We start from the raw sequence: 20,354 nt of genomic DNA, 5'->3' as shown, positions 1-20,354 counted from the left end.
TCTTAGCAGGCTGAACGGCGGGGGCGGCAGGTGCTGGCTTCGCGGGCTGCTGAGTCTGTGTAGACTTAGGGCGACTAGAGGCAACAGAGGAGCTGAAGCGCTTTGGCAGGAAATGTCGCATAGCTTGGGACGATTTCTGTGCCTCCGTGAAGCGCTCGGCGAATCCTTCGACCGCCGGTCTGAAGAGGCCTTTGGGGGAGATCGGAGCGTCAAGGAAGGGGACCTTATCCACATCCTTGATTTCCATTAGTGTCAGCCATAAATGGCGCTCGAGCACCACAAGGCTGGCCATCAACCTCCCGATCACCTGAGCGGTGGTCTTGGTGGCTCGCAGAGCCAGGTCAGTTGCACTCCTCAGCTCCCTGAGGGTCGCGGGATCCCAGCCAGACTCGTCCGTGGAGGCGAGAATCTTGGCCTGAAAGACCTGGAGGACCACCATTGAATGTAGTGCCGAAGCCGCCTGTCCAGCAGAAGAGTAGGCGCGTCCAGCGAGAGCTGAAGTGGTCCTACATGGCTTGGACGGTTGGGCGGCCTTTGCCTTCCAGCCGATAGCCATGGGCGGGCAGAGGTGCATGGCCACTGACTTGTCCAGGGGAGGTAGCTTGTCGTACCCCTTTTCTCCAGTGCCGTCGATAGAGGTGAGGGTGGATGAAGCAGAAGTACGGAGGCGGACGGAATAGGGAGCGCGCCATGATCTGGTGAGTTCATCGTGGACGTCTGGGAAGAATGGAGAGGAACACTGACGAGGGGCCTGAAGGCGCCCCGGCAGGAACCACTCATCCAGATGGCTGCGAGAGGGCTCCTCCGGTGGAGACTACTCTAAACCCAGCTCTTCGACCGCTTTCGAGAGGATACGGAGAAGCTTGGCATCCATCCCATCTTTGGCGGTGCTGGGCGTGGATGACGGCAAGGGGGTGGGGTCGGTAACCGAGCCCAACAGCTCCTCTGCGTTCGAGGCAGTCAATGACATGCTGTCATCAGGCAGCTCATCCTCACTACCCCCAAACGAGACCAGATCGCTCACGCCGGCAGAGGGACGCTGGTCAGACTGGGAGAAGAGGATGGGTGAACTCTCTCTCTGAGGCGAGAGCGAAGCACGCGGGATCTGGGCCGACGTGAGCTCGCTCGCAGCCGGATACTCGAGTCCTCTGCCCCACTGTTTTTTCCTCACTTGTCCCTGGGAGGAAGAAAACGGGAGGGCGCGAGGGGCGGAGTCGCACAATCAGTTCCCGTGAGCACAGCTTCCGTGTGGGATTTCCCCAAGCAGGAAACGCACTCCGTGTGGCCATCATCGGCGTGCAGGGGAGACCCGCACGAACCGCAGTAATGGCGTGGCATTTGCAACAACACCAAGCTCTTTTAGTAAGCTCGTTTAGAATTGCCGGATGGCGGCAGGGGAAATGGACCGGAACTGCTGCGTCGCTGAGGCGGCAGAGAAGCGGGTCAGCCGAGCAGAGAGGTCCCAATCCAGCTGCGAGGCGTGTTAACGGCGAACAGGCTTCGGAATCAGCGTAGAGCATAGTCGTCGCTGAAGAAGAAGAAATCTGAGAATCCTGTGGTGAACGCCCGCTTATATAACAAGATGACCCCGCCCATTCTGGCGGGCTTTGTCGCCATAGGCTCGTGCAGCTCCACTGCCGAGCCATTGGTTCGTTTTATATAGACTGCACGAACCAATGTCCGTGCAGTTTCACTGTGTGATTGAAAAAGGCTTCAGTTCAGGAGAAAAAAGCATTTTCCCATAGCTTCTTTAGCAGACGCAGTACGAGTGAAGTATCGATAGGGAACGTAAAGTATACACATACATTTTTGTACATTTAGACAATGAAATGTATGAGATCACCATGTTTTGACATCTGAAACATAAATCTATTTACATCCAGTACACTTTGTGAATCCTCTGAAAATAGTCTGAACTGGAATTACTGGAATCTTGTGTTCAAACCTCAGGCACAATCCCATTCTTTTACATTTACATTTTAAACAGTGTTACAGCATATATTTCAGTGCCTATTCAATTGTACTAAAATGTATGTGTGCTAAATACCTATAAATACCAATGAGAACACATTGTGTTTTCAAACTGTCATATACTTTAATGAAGGATAATTAAAATGCTGTTAGCTATAATGTGCAAATGCTCCAGGGGGACAGATATCAAGAACTCTGTTAATTATTGAGAAGCGAGAGTAAATGTTATCAGAGGTTAGCATGTGACACTATTACTGCTAAGTGTTCTTAATTGACAAACGTAACCTAAAACAGGCTAAAAATACTCATTGATTAAAAAAAGGCAGGTTTTGTGTCCATCCAGTTCTGTATCTCCATCCTTAATTATTTAATTTCCTTATTTTTATTTAGAAAAACCAGCCATCTGGCCGCAAGCGTTCCTGGCAGTAACTAATTCTGGCAAATATTCTGTCATTTATTGCTATCATGACATGCCATAAAAAATTATTCTCTCATTAATAACGTATTTATGGGCTGAAGAGGAACAGGTGAAAATGTGTATCTTTCACTCAAATGAAAGAGTGCAGCAGGAGGGCGAGAGTTAGAGACAATCTAATTACGGCAAATCCACCTCAGATATACTCCAAATCATTGTCATGGTGCTAATAAGCTGTCAGAGGTGTCAACATAACTGTTATTGGCTAGACTTTTCAAAATAATGGGTTTCCTACCTGAACTTTTCTAAAAGAAATGTGTAATTTTGTATAATCTAAAAATGGGCACTGTTTTCAAATGGTTTCAAATGAACACTCAGGCAAACAGATAGTCCCGCCCCAAACTCACACCATTGGTTGAGCTGTGCTGGAATGCATAAAAGCGTGGAAGCCATATGATAAAAAAAAAAACTAAAAAAGGTAATTGCGACTTTTTATTTCGCATATTTCTTTCTTGCAATACTGATTTTATATCTGTTTTCTTTTTTTCTTGTAATTCTGTCTATATGTGAGATGTTAACTTGCTTACAATTGTGAGTTAACAAACTCACAATTCTGAAAAGAAAAGTCTAAATTATGTGAAGCAAACTTGCAATTTTTAAGAAAAAAGTCAGAATTGTGAGATAGAAACTCGGAATTGTGAATGTTTTCTCATTGTTTATCCACATTTCGAGGAGAAATTAATTTAACAAGTTTTTCCCTCACACCTCTGTGATATTTGGGTCTAGATATGGTTTAAAGCCCTCTTTCAGCGTCGATTTTATTGTATTCTAGCTATCTGTTAGCATTCCCATTCATCTCAATGAGATTCTAATTCAGCGAATATATTCAATTCTAATGTATTATAATATTCTTCCATTTCTTTAAAATATTCTGGCCGCTCTTTTGAGCTGTTCCTATACTTTGTATGGATTCTGGAGCAGTAAAGTCCTTGGTGTGATGATTGCACACAGCCAAGGTTGCTGTGATCTCCTTAAATGTAAGCTGTCAAACATTTTCAGTCCACCCTCACCGCTGCTGTGGTTGTTTCTGTGCTGTGAAGGTCGACTGAAGTCTCAGACAGACCTCGAATAAAGGTAATGTCCTGAAAAGTCACCTTCTCCTTGTAATACCTATGTCATACCCTTGTCATTATACAAATTTATGTCCTCATTTGTCACAAAAACGCACACACACACACACACACACACAAGTACATGAACACAAACACTTCTAGCTGCACCTGCAATTTTATGCATTGTGTTCAGAAATGTGTCGTGCAGCAATTCATAACACAACACAAATATGCATGGCATTCACAGCATCGTTTCTTAGCATCGCCTTTTACCGTCACTTTCTCCTGTAGATCAACAACTGTCATGGCCGAACTACAGCTGGAAGAGAATCTGGCTGCACTGCACCAGTTTGGTTTACATTTCCAGCTAAAATATCAAAAAAATCCTTAAAACAAGATACATTTACTTGAAAAAACCACACTGCGTATGATATTAAGGCTTGTCTTCAGTAAAAGTGTTTTTAGTTTGAGTGTTTTTTGTATTGCACTGGCATTTTTTTTCCCACTTTCTCAAAATACACTATACACTTATTAAAATACACTAAGATACATTGTCTTTAAACACACTCACACTCTTAATATTATAAGCAACATTGCTTCTAAACAAAATTTGGAAACAGACTAATTAAACACTAAGAAGTAATTTTTTTACAGTGTATGCAAATTACAGTTGTAGATAATTCCATCACCATCACAGTAGCACAGAGGTGTCCTGTCTTGCAGTCCAGCAGAGTTTAGTTCCAACCCCATTTAAACCAGCTTATCAGGGCCTTCAGGATCACTAGAATCTTCCAGGAGAGTATGTTTGGGTGGGTTGGAGCTGAACTCTGCAGGACTGCGGCTCTCTAGGACCGAACTTGCCTACCCCTGGACTAGACTGACTTGGTTCTAGGTCCAACTGACAGATTCATTTAAAAATAGAGTTTAATTGGACTCACAGATTTGTTGCTCACTCTATAAAAGGTTTTAATTTAGATTACATCAAAAAATCCTAAAAATAAATTGTATCACCATTTCGACAAAAATATTAAGCAGCATAACTGTTTTCAACATTGATAATGATAAAAAATATTTATTGAGCAGCAAATCAGCATATTTGAATGATTTCTGAAGGATCATGTGACACTGAAGACTGGAGTAATGATGCAGAAAATTTAGCTTTAATAAGCGTCGATTTTATTGTATTCTAGCTATCTGTTAGCATTCCCATTCATCTCAATGAGATTCTAATTCAGCGAATATATTCAATTCTAATGTATTATAATATTCTTCCATTTCTTTAAAATATTCTGGCCGCTCTTTTGAGCTGTTCCTATACTTTGTATGGATTCTGGAGCAGTAAAGTCCTTGGTGTGATGATTGCACACAGCCAAGGTTGCTGTGATCTCCTTAAATGTAAGCTGTCAAACATTTTCAGTCCACCCTCACCGCTGCTGTGGTTGTTTCTGTGCTGTGAAGGTCGACTGAAGTCTCAGACAGACCCTTCTCGAATAAAACATCTGGGAAAATTCACACTGAAAGTTTAAAGAGTGCTGCACAACATTAGTCTGGAACAGTGCTCGAAGTAGTACTTATTTAATAATGTATATGTTTTCCTACCATAAACATGTATAGTATACTTGACATTAAATCTGTTTTTTTTTCTGTTCTGTCTTCTGACAGACTTAATATGCAACCTATATTAATTTGCTGAAAGAAACAGTGGTCAGTTCAGCATCACTGCTGGCCAAGTGATTATGTACTATTAACTGGATTTGGCGAGGCTTGAGGCATTGATTATAATGAATATTTCATTAAAGATTTTAGTTTAAAGCAAATAGTTGCAAGTAAGTGAGATATCTCTGTATATTTACAAAATCTCTTTTGATGCACACCAGTTTATTACCCGCCCCTAAAAGTAACATAAAAACAAGCCATTAATAGTTTAATATGTGAATTATATGGCCAATGCGCGTGCACAGTGATGTTGTTCATACTTAATGTGCATTCTCTGTTAATGTGCAGTCCTGTAGGAGGCGATAGAGTTTGCTTTAAATGTATGCACGCCATTAAACTGGATTGATATTGTTCAGCTAGCTAGCTATAAACATGCTAGCAATTTAGATTAGATTCTCAACACAAATCTATTACAGTTCCAAAATTGTTTATTGCATACAATTTAAATTTCAAACTATGTTTATCATCAATGCAAATGAACCCGTATTCCATGCAGTCTGGGTTGTATTTCTTTTCATTTGGATAGTTTTGTTCATGGTTTTCGAGAATGAAGGTATGTCACATGGCATCTGCATTAATAAGCAGCATAACTGTTTTCAACATTGATAATGATAAAAAATATTTATTGAGCAGCAAATCAGCATATTTGAATGATTTCTGAAGGATCATGTGACACTGAAGACTGGAGTAATGATGCAGAAAATTTAGCTTTAATAAATTAGCAGGAATAAATTACATTTTAAAATATATTCAAATAGACAACAAATAGTTATTTGAAATTGTAATAATATTTCACAAATATTACTGTTTTTTATGGTGGACCAGTAGTGCACAACACAACGAAACCTCCAAAACACAACAAAATCACCACAACACAACGCAAAGGACTAATTTTGCTGTGTTGTGCTAATTTCTGTGTTGCGGCACGGCTTGTTTCAATTGTGTTGTGCTAATTTCTGTGTTGCAGCGTGGCTTGTTTTCATTGTGTTGTGCTAATTTCATTGTGTTGTGGCTTGTTTCCATTGTATTGTGCTAATTTCATTGTGTTGCGGCTCGTTTCCTTTATATTGTCCTAATTTCGCTGTGTTGCGACTTGTTTCCGTTGTGTTGTGCTAATTTAATTGTGTTGCAGCTTGTTTCCTTTATGCTGTGCTAATTTCGTTGTGTTACGAGTTGTTTCCGTTGTGTTATGCTAATTTCATTGTGTTGCATCTTGTTTCCCCTGTGTTATGGAGATTTTGCTGTGTTGTGCACTACTTGGCCACCGTAGTTTTTACTGTATTTTTGATCAAATAAATAGACAACAGTAGTGTAGTGCATTTTATATATAGTATTGTTTTCCTCAGCTGCCTATGACCCATTTCAGACCAGAAAACAGCTGGTGACCCATCAGTTGAGTATATTTTGGGCCTAACAGTCTTTGCCTAGCGAGAGCGACAGCTCGACTTGTTCACAAGATATGAAGAAAACAGTGTAAACTCACAATTGGTTGTTTTCTCAGTGCCAGTACATCTTTCATCCTTCCCTTGACACCTTCTTCGTCTCATCTGGATAACTATTAATATGACAAAGAGGTGAGAGTCGCCCCCACAAATAAACATGCAGCACTGCGTGATTTATATCCAGTGCCAACACTCTTTATTAGACTGTCAATACATTACCTGTTGTCTATTTGCAGCTGTCGAGGCTGAATACACAGACAGGCCAAGAGGAGAATAAATGCGTCTGCGGCGGGTGAGAAAAGCCTCCGGTGATGAGACCCGTGATGGACAGAGTGGTAATTGTGCAGTGGGCCGGATGCGTTCCTGCATCTCGGCGTGTGATGAGCACTCTTTCCTCTGAATCTCTCTGTGTGCCTACGCCCTGAGCCGATGTTTACCCTGCTCTAAGCTTGCTTTGCCTGTCGATCGGAGCGGGGAAGATATTGCATGTCAAGTGCTCTCCTGGGCTAAACTATCATTTCAAAGTGTTATCACACAATCCTGACTCCCAGGGGCCGCCCGCCTGCCAGCCGTACGGAGGCGCTGGCGGAGCTCCAGACTTTTGCCAAGCTAAGCGTATGCTGGGCAGCAGCCAAAGCAATGGCATCATAGCAAGGGCACAATGATGCACATGAGGGCAGGATGTGCAGGTAACACTTCAATAAACCAAGTGATTAATCAGGCCTTGTATATTTACTGCAATAACAAGCATGTTTCATCAAATGAATGTCTTATTTTGCATCTCTTTGACAGTGGGAAGAATAGCGGAAAGAAGAGAGGAAATGTTTGGAAGAAGAGAGGTGAATGAGATCGGTAAATCTTGTTTGATGAATTCAACATGTTGCATTATACTGCACATGCGTTAACAACTATGGCTATTATGCATGAGTTTAAATTCAACATAAAATAAAAAATGGACCACATTTACAGTTCGACTTCATAATATTACATCAAAATGTAGTTTTCTGAGACAAAAATGTGTCTTTGAAACAGCAAGTCTCTAAAACAATATTTTATTTTTCCACGTGTCCCAAGCCACATGAACTCTCAAGCTATATCTTTTCAAATATATCTTAAAATGTACTTATATTTCTTCATATATTTGTTGATGATTTTTTAAATATATTTTCAATGTCAATATTTAAATTACCCTAAAGCTTTATTTTAAAGCCATGCTGTTTATAACATATATTAAGCATATACTCTACATATAGTATATTTTGCCACAAAAAAGCCATATGGAAAACACTCACTTTGTATGATCGAATCAGTTATTGTTTGTATTGTTTTTTTGTTTGTTTTTTACTCTGAAATTAAACATTATGGAAGTGAAATGGGTTGCAAATAATTTATATTGACTTTAAATGCTCAAGTAGGTGGATTAGATCCCAAAAGTTGACAGCTTGTTACTTTTACACATTTTATCAATATATTATAATGAAATGTATGATGTTTTACAGTGCAACCTTAAAATGAATTCTTCTAAAATATGTGTATCGCTAATGACAGCATAAACTCACTGTGCCTAATGGACGTTCAGGGTAAAAAACCGGCAGCTGTGGTTAATTTACAGTTAAATACCGTAATTTCATTAACTGATATAATGTTAATATACCAACTTATTGAAGTACTGAAATCTGTTTTGTACCTTTGTAATACACTGATAACCACCAAATGCAGGTGGTGATGAGAAAGTCACATGATGAACCAAAGCCCATCACAAGCAGCTTTTAAATAATAACATATATAGAAGGTGCACAGTGTCATTCACACAACCACCAAACACCATCATGGTAACACACATGAAACTGAAATAATGCTATAAACATTCATTTAACAACATTAGGTGTAACACACAACCCTAATATACAAAACTGATAAGAAAAAACTAAGAAGAAACATAGTTATTTCAACAAAAAACATCAAATTTGAAATATAACGCAGGGAATTCTGGGAATGTCAATTTACGGTTATTCACTTTAAATTATACGGTATTTTTCACTTCCAAAAACGGTGTACTACCGTAAAATTTATGTCCAATACATGTAATGTCCAATACAGTTTTTCACCGTATATAGTAGGGGAATTTACCGTTAACCATTTAACAGGTTTTTACTGTAGCATTTTTACAGTCTTTTACCGTTAAATTCACGGTCATTTTTTACAGTGTAGGTAATGTTGAAGATTTCCGGGATTTGAACCTACAACCATTGGGTTATCAGCCAGTATCTTCAACCCCAAAACCAAATAATGCCTTTTAACTTAAAACAAATCGCGAACACAACAAAAAAGTATTTGCAACACATTTAGCTTCATGTGAAGTATCACTAAGTCAGGATAAAGAATATTCAGTGTGACATAATACAGGCCAGGCCTTGATTGGATTGTGAAAACTACACTGTATTTTTTTTTTCAAAGTTTGTAAATAAAATTAATTGTAGTACGTTTTACATGAAAATACTTAAGTCAATGTGTTACTTGCCACTTCTTTATAATTAATTGTGAAATTTACTAGCAATTTCTGAGTGAAAACCGTTTCTACATCTTTTTTTTTTCATTGTAGGCTGTAATATGGGCTATTTTTCCCAACTGTGCAGCCTTCTAAACACCTGTATATTTTGACAAAAATCACAAATACATTTTTTATGGACGTTCCTGGTGGTATTTAGGGCTTGGGTTTCATTGCACAAACAAAAACATTAAAACACTCAGGCAAGGTTGAGACTGTCAGAGCCCACCCAACATGGCGGCTGTTTCACTACTCTTTCCTAAGTAAAGGATTAGCACGTCTAATTGCGCACCAATAGCCAAACTCTTTTAGCTGATAAGGTGCCGCATGAGTAATGCATTTCTGTCTTCCTCCGAGTGCCGTAGACACAGACAGGATTTACTTCTGCCTCAAATCTGTGCGAACAGGCTCAGAGAGAACGTTCTGCCAGCTCTATCTACATAAGCAATCAAATCAAATGGTGCATTCACGCAGCCTCTTCAATTTAGCCGTACTACGCAGATGTGGCACTGCTGAAATTGTTTCTCCTATTCTCTCTTGGTGACTTTCTTATCATTTTAAGTCTCAGCTTGAAGGAAGCAAATGACAAACAACATCTGGAACTTAGATTGTTGGCTGAAAAAACCTTAAGCAAAAATATCACGGTTTCACGGTATTGTCGTTACAGCTCTAAAATGTGTTATTTTTAAATGACTGGGTAAAAAAAAAAAAAAAAACTTTTTCCGCTGAACACAATATATATATATTTTTTTAGCAACATACATAATATTAAGAACAGTAGAATTTGTTTATTTTTCTTTGATTTGTTTCCTAAAAAGATGAAAAATAAAGACTGACATCTTTATTTAACCTAAATGTGTAATTAGAGTTATTTAATTTTAGTTATATAATTCATATACAGGTGCATCTCAATAAATTAGAATGTCGTGGAACAGAGACGAGCTGCAATAAGACAAAAAACGTCCGGTTGCCGATTGCGTAAATTCCAGGGGAAGCTCCTTAAGTTCGACCATCCTACACACACGTGACTGACCGCTCGCTCGCACCAACAGGAGGAGGAGGGTCGTGTTACTCTCTACACTGCACTCAACCTGAGGGATTCCTACACTTTTAGTCTTTGAGGAGACATGAAAAACAGCGCATACCGCACTCTAAAAAATGCTGGGTTGTTTCAACTTAACTTTGGGTCAAATATGGACTAACCCAAGTTTTGGGTTAAAAATGTAATAAAAAAAATTGAACCCAACAGCTGGGTTAGTCCATATTTGACCCAAAGTTGGGTTGAAACAACCCAGCATATTTTAGAGTGCAGGGACGGTATAACGGAAAATATTAGCGGTTTTGAAACCGTGAAATTTTCAAATCGCGGTATACCTTGAAACCGGTAATCGGCCCATGCCTATGACTGAAAGGTTTATTTGAGTTGAGAGATAGTACACTGTAAAAAAAATTATATGATCAGTCATGGCAACTACTTTACTTTAGCTCCTCAAAATAAATTCAGCAATTTAAACTTTTTAAAAAGTTATATGTAATACAACTACATTTTTAAAGTTTTTTTTTTTTTTTTACGTTTTTAAGTTCTAATTATTTCTACAACCAAGTTGATTATACTTTTAAAAAAATTGGCAGCAACTGAACATAAGTTTTTGTGTTGAAATAGGTGACATTTTTTGAAAATGTATTGTAATATTTACAAACTAAATGCAAAACATTTCAGCTGAGACAGGACAGGTTTTAAAGGTATGTATGGATAATACAAAATCTACAAAGCATTTTTGCATTTTATTGAAACAATTATTTGTATGGATTAGAAAAATTACATTAATAATTTTGTGATATTTTGCTTGTTTTTTAATTGATTTAATTATAATAATGATGTTCTGATTTGGACGATTATAATTCATTTATTATCATTTTGCATTTTCCCTGTTTCTGAAAAGACTTGAAAATTGTGGTAGCTAAGAATCCTGTTTACACGGTTTGTACCATGTGAATAAATGGTATCTGTCTTTTAAAATATTCAAAATGTCTAATCTATAGAAAAATCAAATGTTTATAGCAATAATACTACAGATGAATGCTCTTCACCATATGGTCCATGAGCAGTCAAGGAAAATGACAGATGATGCTCTAGTCTAACAACATCAGCAAAGCCAGAAACAGAAAGCTGTGGATTGAAGTGTTGTGTGTCTGAATGCCCGTTTGCATGTGCAGCTCGTTTCGTGACTCTGAGCCTTGCGGTGTGTAGGCTGAGTGAAAAGCTCTCTCATGAATGAAACATCACGGCTAAAGAAACGAACCGCTTCACTTCCACTGGCTCACACGCTCAAGCACACAGACACAAACATGCTTCACATGCAGCACAACATGCAAGGCCAGCCCATCTATATGATGCTGAAAATAGTAATATTTTCTCTATTGCGAGTTGGTGGTGGCCAAAGCATGGAATTAGTGAGGCTGGATGGCAAGACCAGGTGATGGAGTGATGGCACTTGGCCGTTTCCGTGCAAAACCAGCACGGTCTGAATGTGTGTGCAGCTCCGAGCGGCCCATGAGGCCTTGCTGCTGTGCCGCAGTCTGCGTGACTCAAATTGAATAAAGTTTAAAAGAAAAACAGACCATGCATGAGGAACAAACTCCAATCTCTGACCTCCACCTGGAATCAATTTTGAGTTAATCAGTCCTCCATCTGTGTTTTTCTAATGAGAGATCTGCAAACAAACCCGAGCTTAATGGGACCTACATACAAACTGGTGGGTTTGGGTCAGGTTCAGGTCTGAAAACAACATTAATATAGGCTAAATAATTTATGTTTTAATCATTACCTAATACTGTACAAATAGAGAGTGTAAAAACTGTCTTATAATAGGGGTTGTGATGGACCTGCAGGGGGTTTGAGAGATTTTAATGGAATGTCAATTCGAATATATATTGTAAAATTGAAACTGTAAAATAAAACTAAAAAACTAATCTCTGATCTTATTAAATTAACATTTCCAGATTATTTTTGTAATAACTTCAGTGTAATAAAAGCTAATTCTTTAATTTTGAAATGTCATCTTTATAGTGTAACACAATATTTTTCAAATTACATAGAATTAAATATAAATATATTTTTAACATTTCATAAATATTTATTATATACACACTGAAAATTTGGTTGTAGAAATCATTTTCCATCAGAAATTGCTAGTAAATTTCACAACTGATTGTATAGAAATGGCAAGTAACATAAAATGGCATGAAATTTAAAAGTAGAAAGATAGTATTTTCTTTTTTTTTTCATTTATCTACTTTGAAAAATCATTTTTACAGTGTATATTTCAGCTGCCTTAACATAAAAAAGCAAATATTTATTATTTTATTATTTATACTATGGTAATTAAAGTTAAATGTAAATAAATAATTAATTACTTTTAATTAAAAATATATTTTATATAATACAGTATAGAATTAATACATTTAAAGGTTAGAACACATTGGTGCAAAACTCATTCGGGACAATGACTAAGTTAAAGACATAAATTATATTTAAAATTATGCATCTGCCTAGCAACACCTTAGTAACCACCCAAAACACCCTAGCAACCACATACTGTATCAAAACACTAAAAACACTCGAAACGCCTTAGCCAATAAAAAAAAAATTACTCTGACTTTGAGTTTCCATTTTTGTGTCTGCTTTTGCAGAGACATATATAGCTTTCATTTTCTAAAGAAACTGAAAAAATCTTTATTTACTGAAAAGCTTGAACATTACTTGAAATCTCAGGGATAGTTCAAGTAAATTATTTAGATGAAAGGGGTTCGGCTGGGAACCCCTGTTCTAACATATAGGACTACAGTGTTCTAATATATGCAGTATGGACTATATTTGTACAGACACATCAGTACACATCAGCTACCATGCTGTCTAATTTATTTTGCCACCGTGGTCGTCTATCTTGGGGAGGTTTTCAGGTTTTGAAGGTGAAAAAGCTTTAAGGTTCACACCTCGCACAGTGTGTTACTAATTTGACTGAAGAATGCGTTCGCGTAAAGACAGAAGCGGTTCTCTTTCATCCAAAGTGCTGAACTTTTATTTCCCTTCAAATAGGCAAAGATGTTATCAAACACAAAGCGCTGATGCTCAACAACCGCGAGGAAGCACGCTAGCCTGTAGGTTTCACACGGGAGAGTCAGACCAGCGGTGAGTGGTTCAACCAGCGAACACATGCGCCCAGAGGACGGACCGGAGGAGAAAATCAGGCTAGGGCACGACTGAGGCTCCAGGGGTTTGGAGATCAATGCACATAAATTCTGTGCTCCATTTCCACGTGTTTTTTTCGCCTCTCTTCCTCATTGGAGTTCTTAATGAGAGCCGGATTGAAACGTGCTGATTCCCTAAAATGTATTTTTGGCATGGACATTAGTGTAATTTGCATAGAGTAATCAGACCGGTAATCAGTCTTGCGTAGTTGCTGTCCACACAAACATGCACGGCGATACAGGTGTGAAATTTTGCCAGCAACTCTCGCTTGCCTTCTTTTTATCCATAACTACAGCCATATGTGGATTTACATCTATTCATATATTTGGGTCACTGGATTGCAGTGTAATTCAACTATGTGGTGGGCATATAATAGTTTTGACAATAGCAAGACAAGCATCACTATTACTTTCGCTAATATGGATTTAAAGATAGGTATGGCACTTTTCTAAGCAAACAAATCAAAGTAAAACAAGTTAAAAGTCCCATAGACTGACATGGAAAAAGAGGCCCATCATTAGAACACCTTAGAAATTGTATAGCAACACACTGGCTTAATGGCTGCAATGGGCAAGAATATGTCTATTAGCTCAAAATCTGTTCAAATCTCATGTTCTGTTTGATTTTTGAAAGTCTGAAACTTTTAGGTCACATCCATGGATCTGAATTTCAGAAATGTTGGAAGGAATAGACAGACACTCTGTCTGGGGTAACGTACCCATCGCTGCGCCTGCAAACATGCTGCTGCCCCCTTGTACTACAACGGTGGGGGAGCTGCGGCATGCTGGGAAAACAAACCACAGGCAAGATCAGTGCGTTAACTAGGACAGTTCCAAACTTTTCAAATAGTCACACTGCTTTCAAAACACACAGCCTCGGAAGAGAAAAGATGTAACCAAAGGGGACATTGTTAGGGTTTATGCATAAATTGTTATGGCCAAGTTTTAATTTTTTTAAAGGCAGAGTGTTTTTAAGATTTTGTAGCCTACTACCTTAGATTTAAGAATGGATCTCAAAACCTGTGTGGGTCAAATATCACCTTAAAGCAAAAAATAAATAAATAATAATAATAATAATTGCAACAACAACAATAATAATAATAATAATAAACTACATTGTGCATTACGGTTTTGTTTTTTGACATTAGTTATTTTCATGACAAAAATAACGAAAATCAACATGGAGCAGGCCTATAATAGGAATCACAATTTTGAGGGAGAAAAAAAATTATAGATAGATAGATAGATAGATAGATAGATGGGTTGAAACATAGGCTATCACACTTGCATGCTGATATATTTAGCTTAGTTTAGTATACATTACACGCACAATTCAAGGAACAACCATGTAAATAAGTTTGTGAAATTACTTTCTCACGCTAAATACATAAGATAGCCTATGTCAAAGCCGCTCACACGAAATTCATTAGATGTGTCCTTTAAGTCGAAAAGGTAACGTTAGGAATACCACGACTGCAGCCGTTTCAGAGAAGTTATTGAAGTTACATTTCGGAGGCAGCACGATTGTTAGATATCGCTTTTGTACATCAAGAAGATAAACTTGAGTAACTTACTGTACATTTTAGACCCAATATCTCCAGTTATTTGCACCGCCAAAAACAGTTACAGTATCACACCGCCATTTCCTTCCTGAATGAATCAACGTTTTGAACGAATCGTTTTAGTGAATGATTCAAATGACTCACTCATAAAGAAGGAATCAGCCAATCGGTTGATTGAGTCACTCATAAAGACTGTCACTAGGTAACCTTGAGAAAGAGTAGGCCTAATTGAAAAATCCATACCACTAATGAATAGAAAGACTAAAAAATATATATAGTCTTTAGATAATAATAATAAAAAAGATCTTGATATGTTTTTGAGAGATTTTTTTTCTGACTTGTATGAGCAAATATGAAGTGTACAGTACTTAGTGAGCTTTACTGGTCTTTTTTTATTTTTTTTTGGTCTGATTTAAGATTATAAACTATACATTTTGCTCAGATTTGTAAGGAATCATATCGCGGTTGCTGACCATGCTGGAATGAATAAAATAATTAAGGTTTTGATGTGACTGATGTGTTTTATGCTGTCTTTTGAATCAACCACTGAGCCAGTTGTTATTTGTGCTTTGCGTACAGACAATACCCACAAGAACGATAAATAATTGATAATGACATTTTATTTTAGTGTTGAAAACAATCTCCTAGGGTAACGACGACACTGGAATGCGTTCATTATTGGCCATTGAATTAGCCCTCCAGAAAATTCTGCCACAGTAAATCTGAGAACTGACGGAAACACTTTGAGTTCTATTGTGCGAATCTTTTTTCGGTAATAAGCTCCGTGAAGTTGAATCGGCGGTCAGGCCTCTCTGTGACTAACAAGGTTTAATCCGGGCCAGCAACACCACGGAACCGCCCGATTCAGCATTCAGCCCGTACCATATGCATTTTCTCGGCCCTTAAAATATCTTATCCTCGGAATTAGAGCTTAATTTCTCCTCTGTCTGGTTGATATCTCCGGGGGCGTGATAATTTGCACGGCATGGATTGTATCAGATTCATGCAAATAAGGATCATCGGTGACAGACTTTGTTTATAACATCAAAGGGAAAGTTTGAGTGGTTAGGGTGCACGCCGAGGCCAGCAGAGCAAAGGTTTTGTATTGAAATGATGCCGATTTGCATATATGCTAATGAAGGCACTATTACATTTTAATAGTAACGTATGAATATCTGCTCTCAGGGTAGGGAAATCCTTATTCGACTTGTTCAGGTAATTAGGTCACTCACTGTGAATCTCTTTCATTCTTTGTGCATGCAAGTATGAGGGTGTTATGACTCATGCTATAGTCGTGAGATTCATTAGGCTAATTAAGAGCCGCTTACATACAGTACTAGTTCACAGAAGCACAGAATATATTTGTAGCACATATATTTTTAATTATTTTCTTTTCAGCTTATTTGTGATCTTTTTTCTTTTTTTTTTAGCCCAACATTTATCGTTGCCACAAATTCACCTTTTCCATTGTACAAGTGGGTCATGTGGACTCAAATGTTATTTTTCTTTTCGAATGTATGCACTGAGACTACAACAAACCCCATGCAAACACAAACACATTCAAGGTGCTCATGAATGTTTAATCAAAGAGTTTGTATAAATTGCACGTATCGCAAATGTTTGGGAAACAACAAGAAGGCCACTGTTTGCATTTTGTTCCTTTGGATAACTGTGGACACTCATATTGAAATGTATTTGTCTTAAACCCAGTTGGTGACAAAAGTAATTTATGGTGTTGTTTACAGTGTCCAAATTAATATTGAATATGCTTTGCATCCTGATTTCTGACATCATGGATTGTTTTTTATAACTTGCAGTTGTGACATCTAAACGAAATATAATTTTATTTCATTATATTATATTATTATTTTATTTTTATATATTATTTAATTTAAAGGTGGTCAGGGATGATAGGAAGATATTAATATATTTATTTAAAATATTTGCACTTTCATAAAAATGTTATACAACTCATTTTGTCACACTCCTGGGCCTTTAAAGATTTTAAGTGAAAATATATCTAAAGTTTGGTGGCCAGAAGGTAATTAAGAGTTTTTGCTGTTTTTGAAAGAAGTGCTCAGTGAGGCTGCATTTATTTGATTAAAAAAAATACAGAAACAATAATATTGTTAAATACTATTGCAATTTAAAGTTTGTTTATGCATGTATATTTATCATCTTTGTAGCGGTTTCTGTAGTTTATTCGAAGCAAAACTTATGTCACACAGTATTTTAAAGGCTGTTAAATGATTGTATTTCTTTACAATCATATTACAATAATATATTGTATTGTTGTTTCTTTCAGGAAAGCACATTGTACATTTATCATGGTAATACATGAATAAACATGTCGAGAGAAAAAAAAGAAACCATTCTGATTTGCCACTTAAGAAACATGTTTTAACATTATTATCAATCTTAAAAACAGTTGTGCTGCTTATTTTTATTATTATTATTTTATTTATTTATTTATTTGGTAACACATTGCAATACGATTCATTAGTTAATGTTAATTAATGCATTAACGGTAACTAACATTTGTTACAGTAATTTGTATTCTTTGTTAATGTTAATGAATTAAAGTACAACTGTTCATTGTTAGTTCAGGTCCATTAATATTAAAAGATAAGATTTGGATTTCAATGATGTATTAGTAAATGTTGCAATTAATATGAACTGCGATTACAAGTATGTTTCATTCTTAATTCATGTTAGCTAATGTTAACAAATGGAACCTTATTGTAAAATGTTACCCTTTTTTTTCTTTTTTCTTTCATTTTTGCATTCCCTGAAGCATTCGGATACATATTTTAACTTAAAATCTTGATTATATCTGTCAACTACACTAACATGTCAGTGTTTGTGCAATCTGTAAAATGCCTTGACTTATAGTAAGAAGTCTTCTGTGGCATAATCTGATTCTAATAGTTTGCATTATGTAGTGTGGGAGGGCGGCACATTGTGGCACAGCTTGTTGTGTGACCTCCCGGTGTCCTATCTGACTGTGCTCACTCAACGGGAATGAGAAAGTGATGGAGGACAAGTTTCGTACGTCGTCACAACACACATCCGCAACAGTGAACTCTGTTATCTCCGACGGGCTGAGGCTGTGAAACGAGGCTGTCTTTGAATTGAACGCATCTCATCTAAGAGTTTTGTGCGACAGACTAATATTTGACATCTAACTGCAGAAGAAAGTCACTTTAACTGTCTGTGGGAAGTGCAAATCAGTTCAGTGTTGACAGTTTGTTTCTTTATAGTCAAGCAGAAGCCCTAAATGCATTTGGACACTTAAGTCAGACTTAAAAATGTCTGAAAGTCTTTGCATTAAATAAGAAAGATATGTTGTTTACCTAAGTTTACTTTCTTCATCATTTTACATCAATGACCACTAAGTCTCCAAATCCACATTTTTAACTACACAACTATTGTTATTTTAAATTACAAGCTAATTGTACTTTTAAAAAATCTTAAATTCACAAGTACATGACATTGAATGTTACATGTACTGCAAAAAAAGGAATATCTTCGTCTTTTGTTTTCCAGTACACATATCTAAGACATATTTACTTGAGATGCAAATATGGCGTTTTGTTTTCTGAAAAATTGAACAAAATCAATTAAGTTTATGCAAACGTGTCAATAGGGAATGAAATTTTGTTTTCTCTTTGAATTAAGTTGATTTTTCTGAGCCGTTGGCAGATATTTGTTCTTTTTTAATCATAAATTCACTTAATTTTAAGGCCTCTTATTTTATGTAATTTTACTTCTCAAGTGTATCTTGATTTAAGGATCTTGAGATATTTGCACTGGAAAACGAGACAAAATTTTATTTTATTTTATTTATTTATTTCAATAGAGTTAAAAGTAATGAAAAAATGACAAAAAATACATTTTATTTTCAAACTCTGAAGTGTTGCTAATATTCAACATTTACATTTAAAATCACATTGACATATTGTGTTCCATTCAATTTATTCCTAATATTCTCTTGAATCTGAAATGCAGTGTCACAAAACCTGCAAAAATTTTGGTTAAAAAATGGCACAAAGTTATATTTTTTTATGCAGTGAAGTGGTTTTGCAGTGTAATGACGTTTGTTGTGCATGTACAGGTTCTGTAAATGTGATCATTCACCTGAAATGAATTCTGGGTATAATCCGCTTCAAGGTGACATTTGCGCATGAATGGTTTCAGCGTGCAGAGAACCATCCAAATGGGCAAGTTATACTCTTGGCAAAGGCAAACACAGACAAAACAGTTGCTAATATTTGGTCTCCTCGTAGATGACAACTTTCATAATGTGACAATGCAAGCTGACAGTGTCTTGATATATGCAGTGTAGTCATGATTCATTTTAAGACATTAAATTCACAGCTTTATGTTAAAGTAATGAAGAAACCTCTCAGAGGAAAGCGCTAAAGCCCAGCGGACATTAAAAGCAATTGCTCTGCTGTCACTGAAGTGCTGTCTGGGACAGAATATGCACATACACTTGATAATGCATGATAATGTTCCACCAAATACCTGTGAATGTCACAAAAACTGTCAAGAAGTGTCAAAATTTACCATGATCAACAGAAAAAAAGATGCGCACTTTAAAAAAAAAATGAATTGTTTGCAATGCATAATTATTTTAATGGATAATTCATATGTATGAATTTAAAACATTGTGTGCACAGTGTTTTTTTCATTACCATAAGGAGAATTAATAATAATAATAATAATAATAATAATAGAAAAATAAATTAATTTGATTAAAAAAATACAACAATCTCACAATGGAGAAAATAATAAATTATTAAAACATTGAAAAAATTGATTTGAGGTAAAACACTGTACGACTCAGATTTACTCATGTTGTGTTGACATGGATTATTTTGAATGGGTGGATTTTAAAAATGATGATGATATTGATAATGATGACATTTAAATGTCCTCTCTGATTGGTTACATGTATTACAATATAGAAGTGTTTTGTTTTTATTTGCACTCCAGTTTGCTTACAGATATTGCTCTTTTTTAAAGAAACAGAGAGAGAGAGAGAGAGCGAAAAAAACCTTTATTTTATTAATAGTTACATAAATGATTCATGGGAAACTAACTCCATTCATCTTTGTCTTACAAACAAATGCACAATTAGGTATTTTAATCATTAAAACTGAATAATTATAATTTAATAAATAAAAAGATTAACATACAGACAATACCCTGTTTTCAAAAATTAAATGAGGTCCAGTGTTTTTGTAAAGTCAACATGAAATGGCATTCACAACCCATTTTACTTCTCTGAAAAGGAAATTCAACAAGGGAATTGAATGTATGGCGGGATCTTTT

This window comes from Sinocyclocheilus rhinocerous, unplaced genomic scaffold, assembly GCF_001515625.1.
Source record: "Sinocyclocheilus rhinocerous isolate Xijiao unplaced genomic scaffold, SAMN03320098_v1.1 scaffold532, whole genome shotgun sequence".
Classification (NCBI taxonomy): domain Eukaryota; kingdom Metazoa; phylum Chordata; class Actinopteri; order Cypriniformes; family Cyprinidae; genus Sinocyclocheilus; species Sinocyclocheilus rhinocerous.
Note: the sequence above shows the minus strand (reverse complement) of the source record.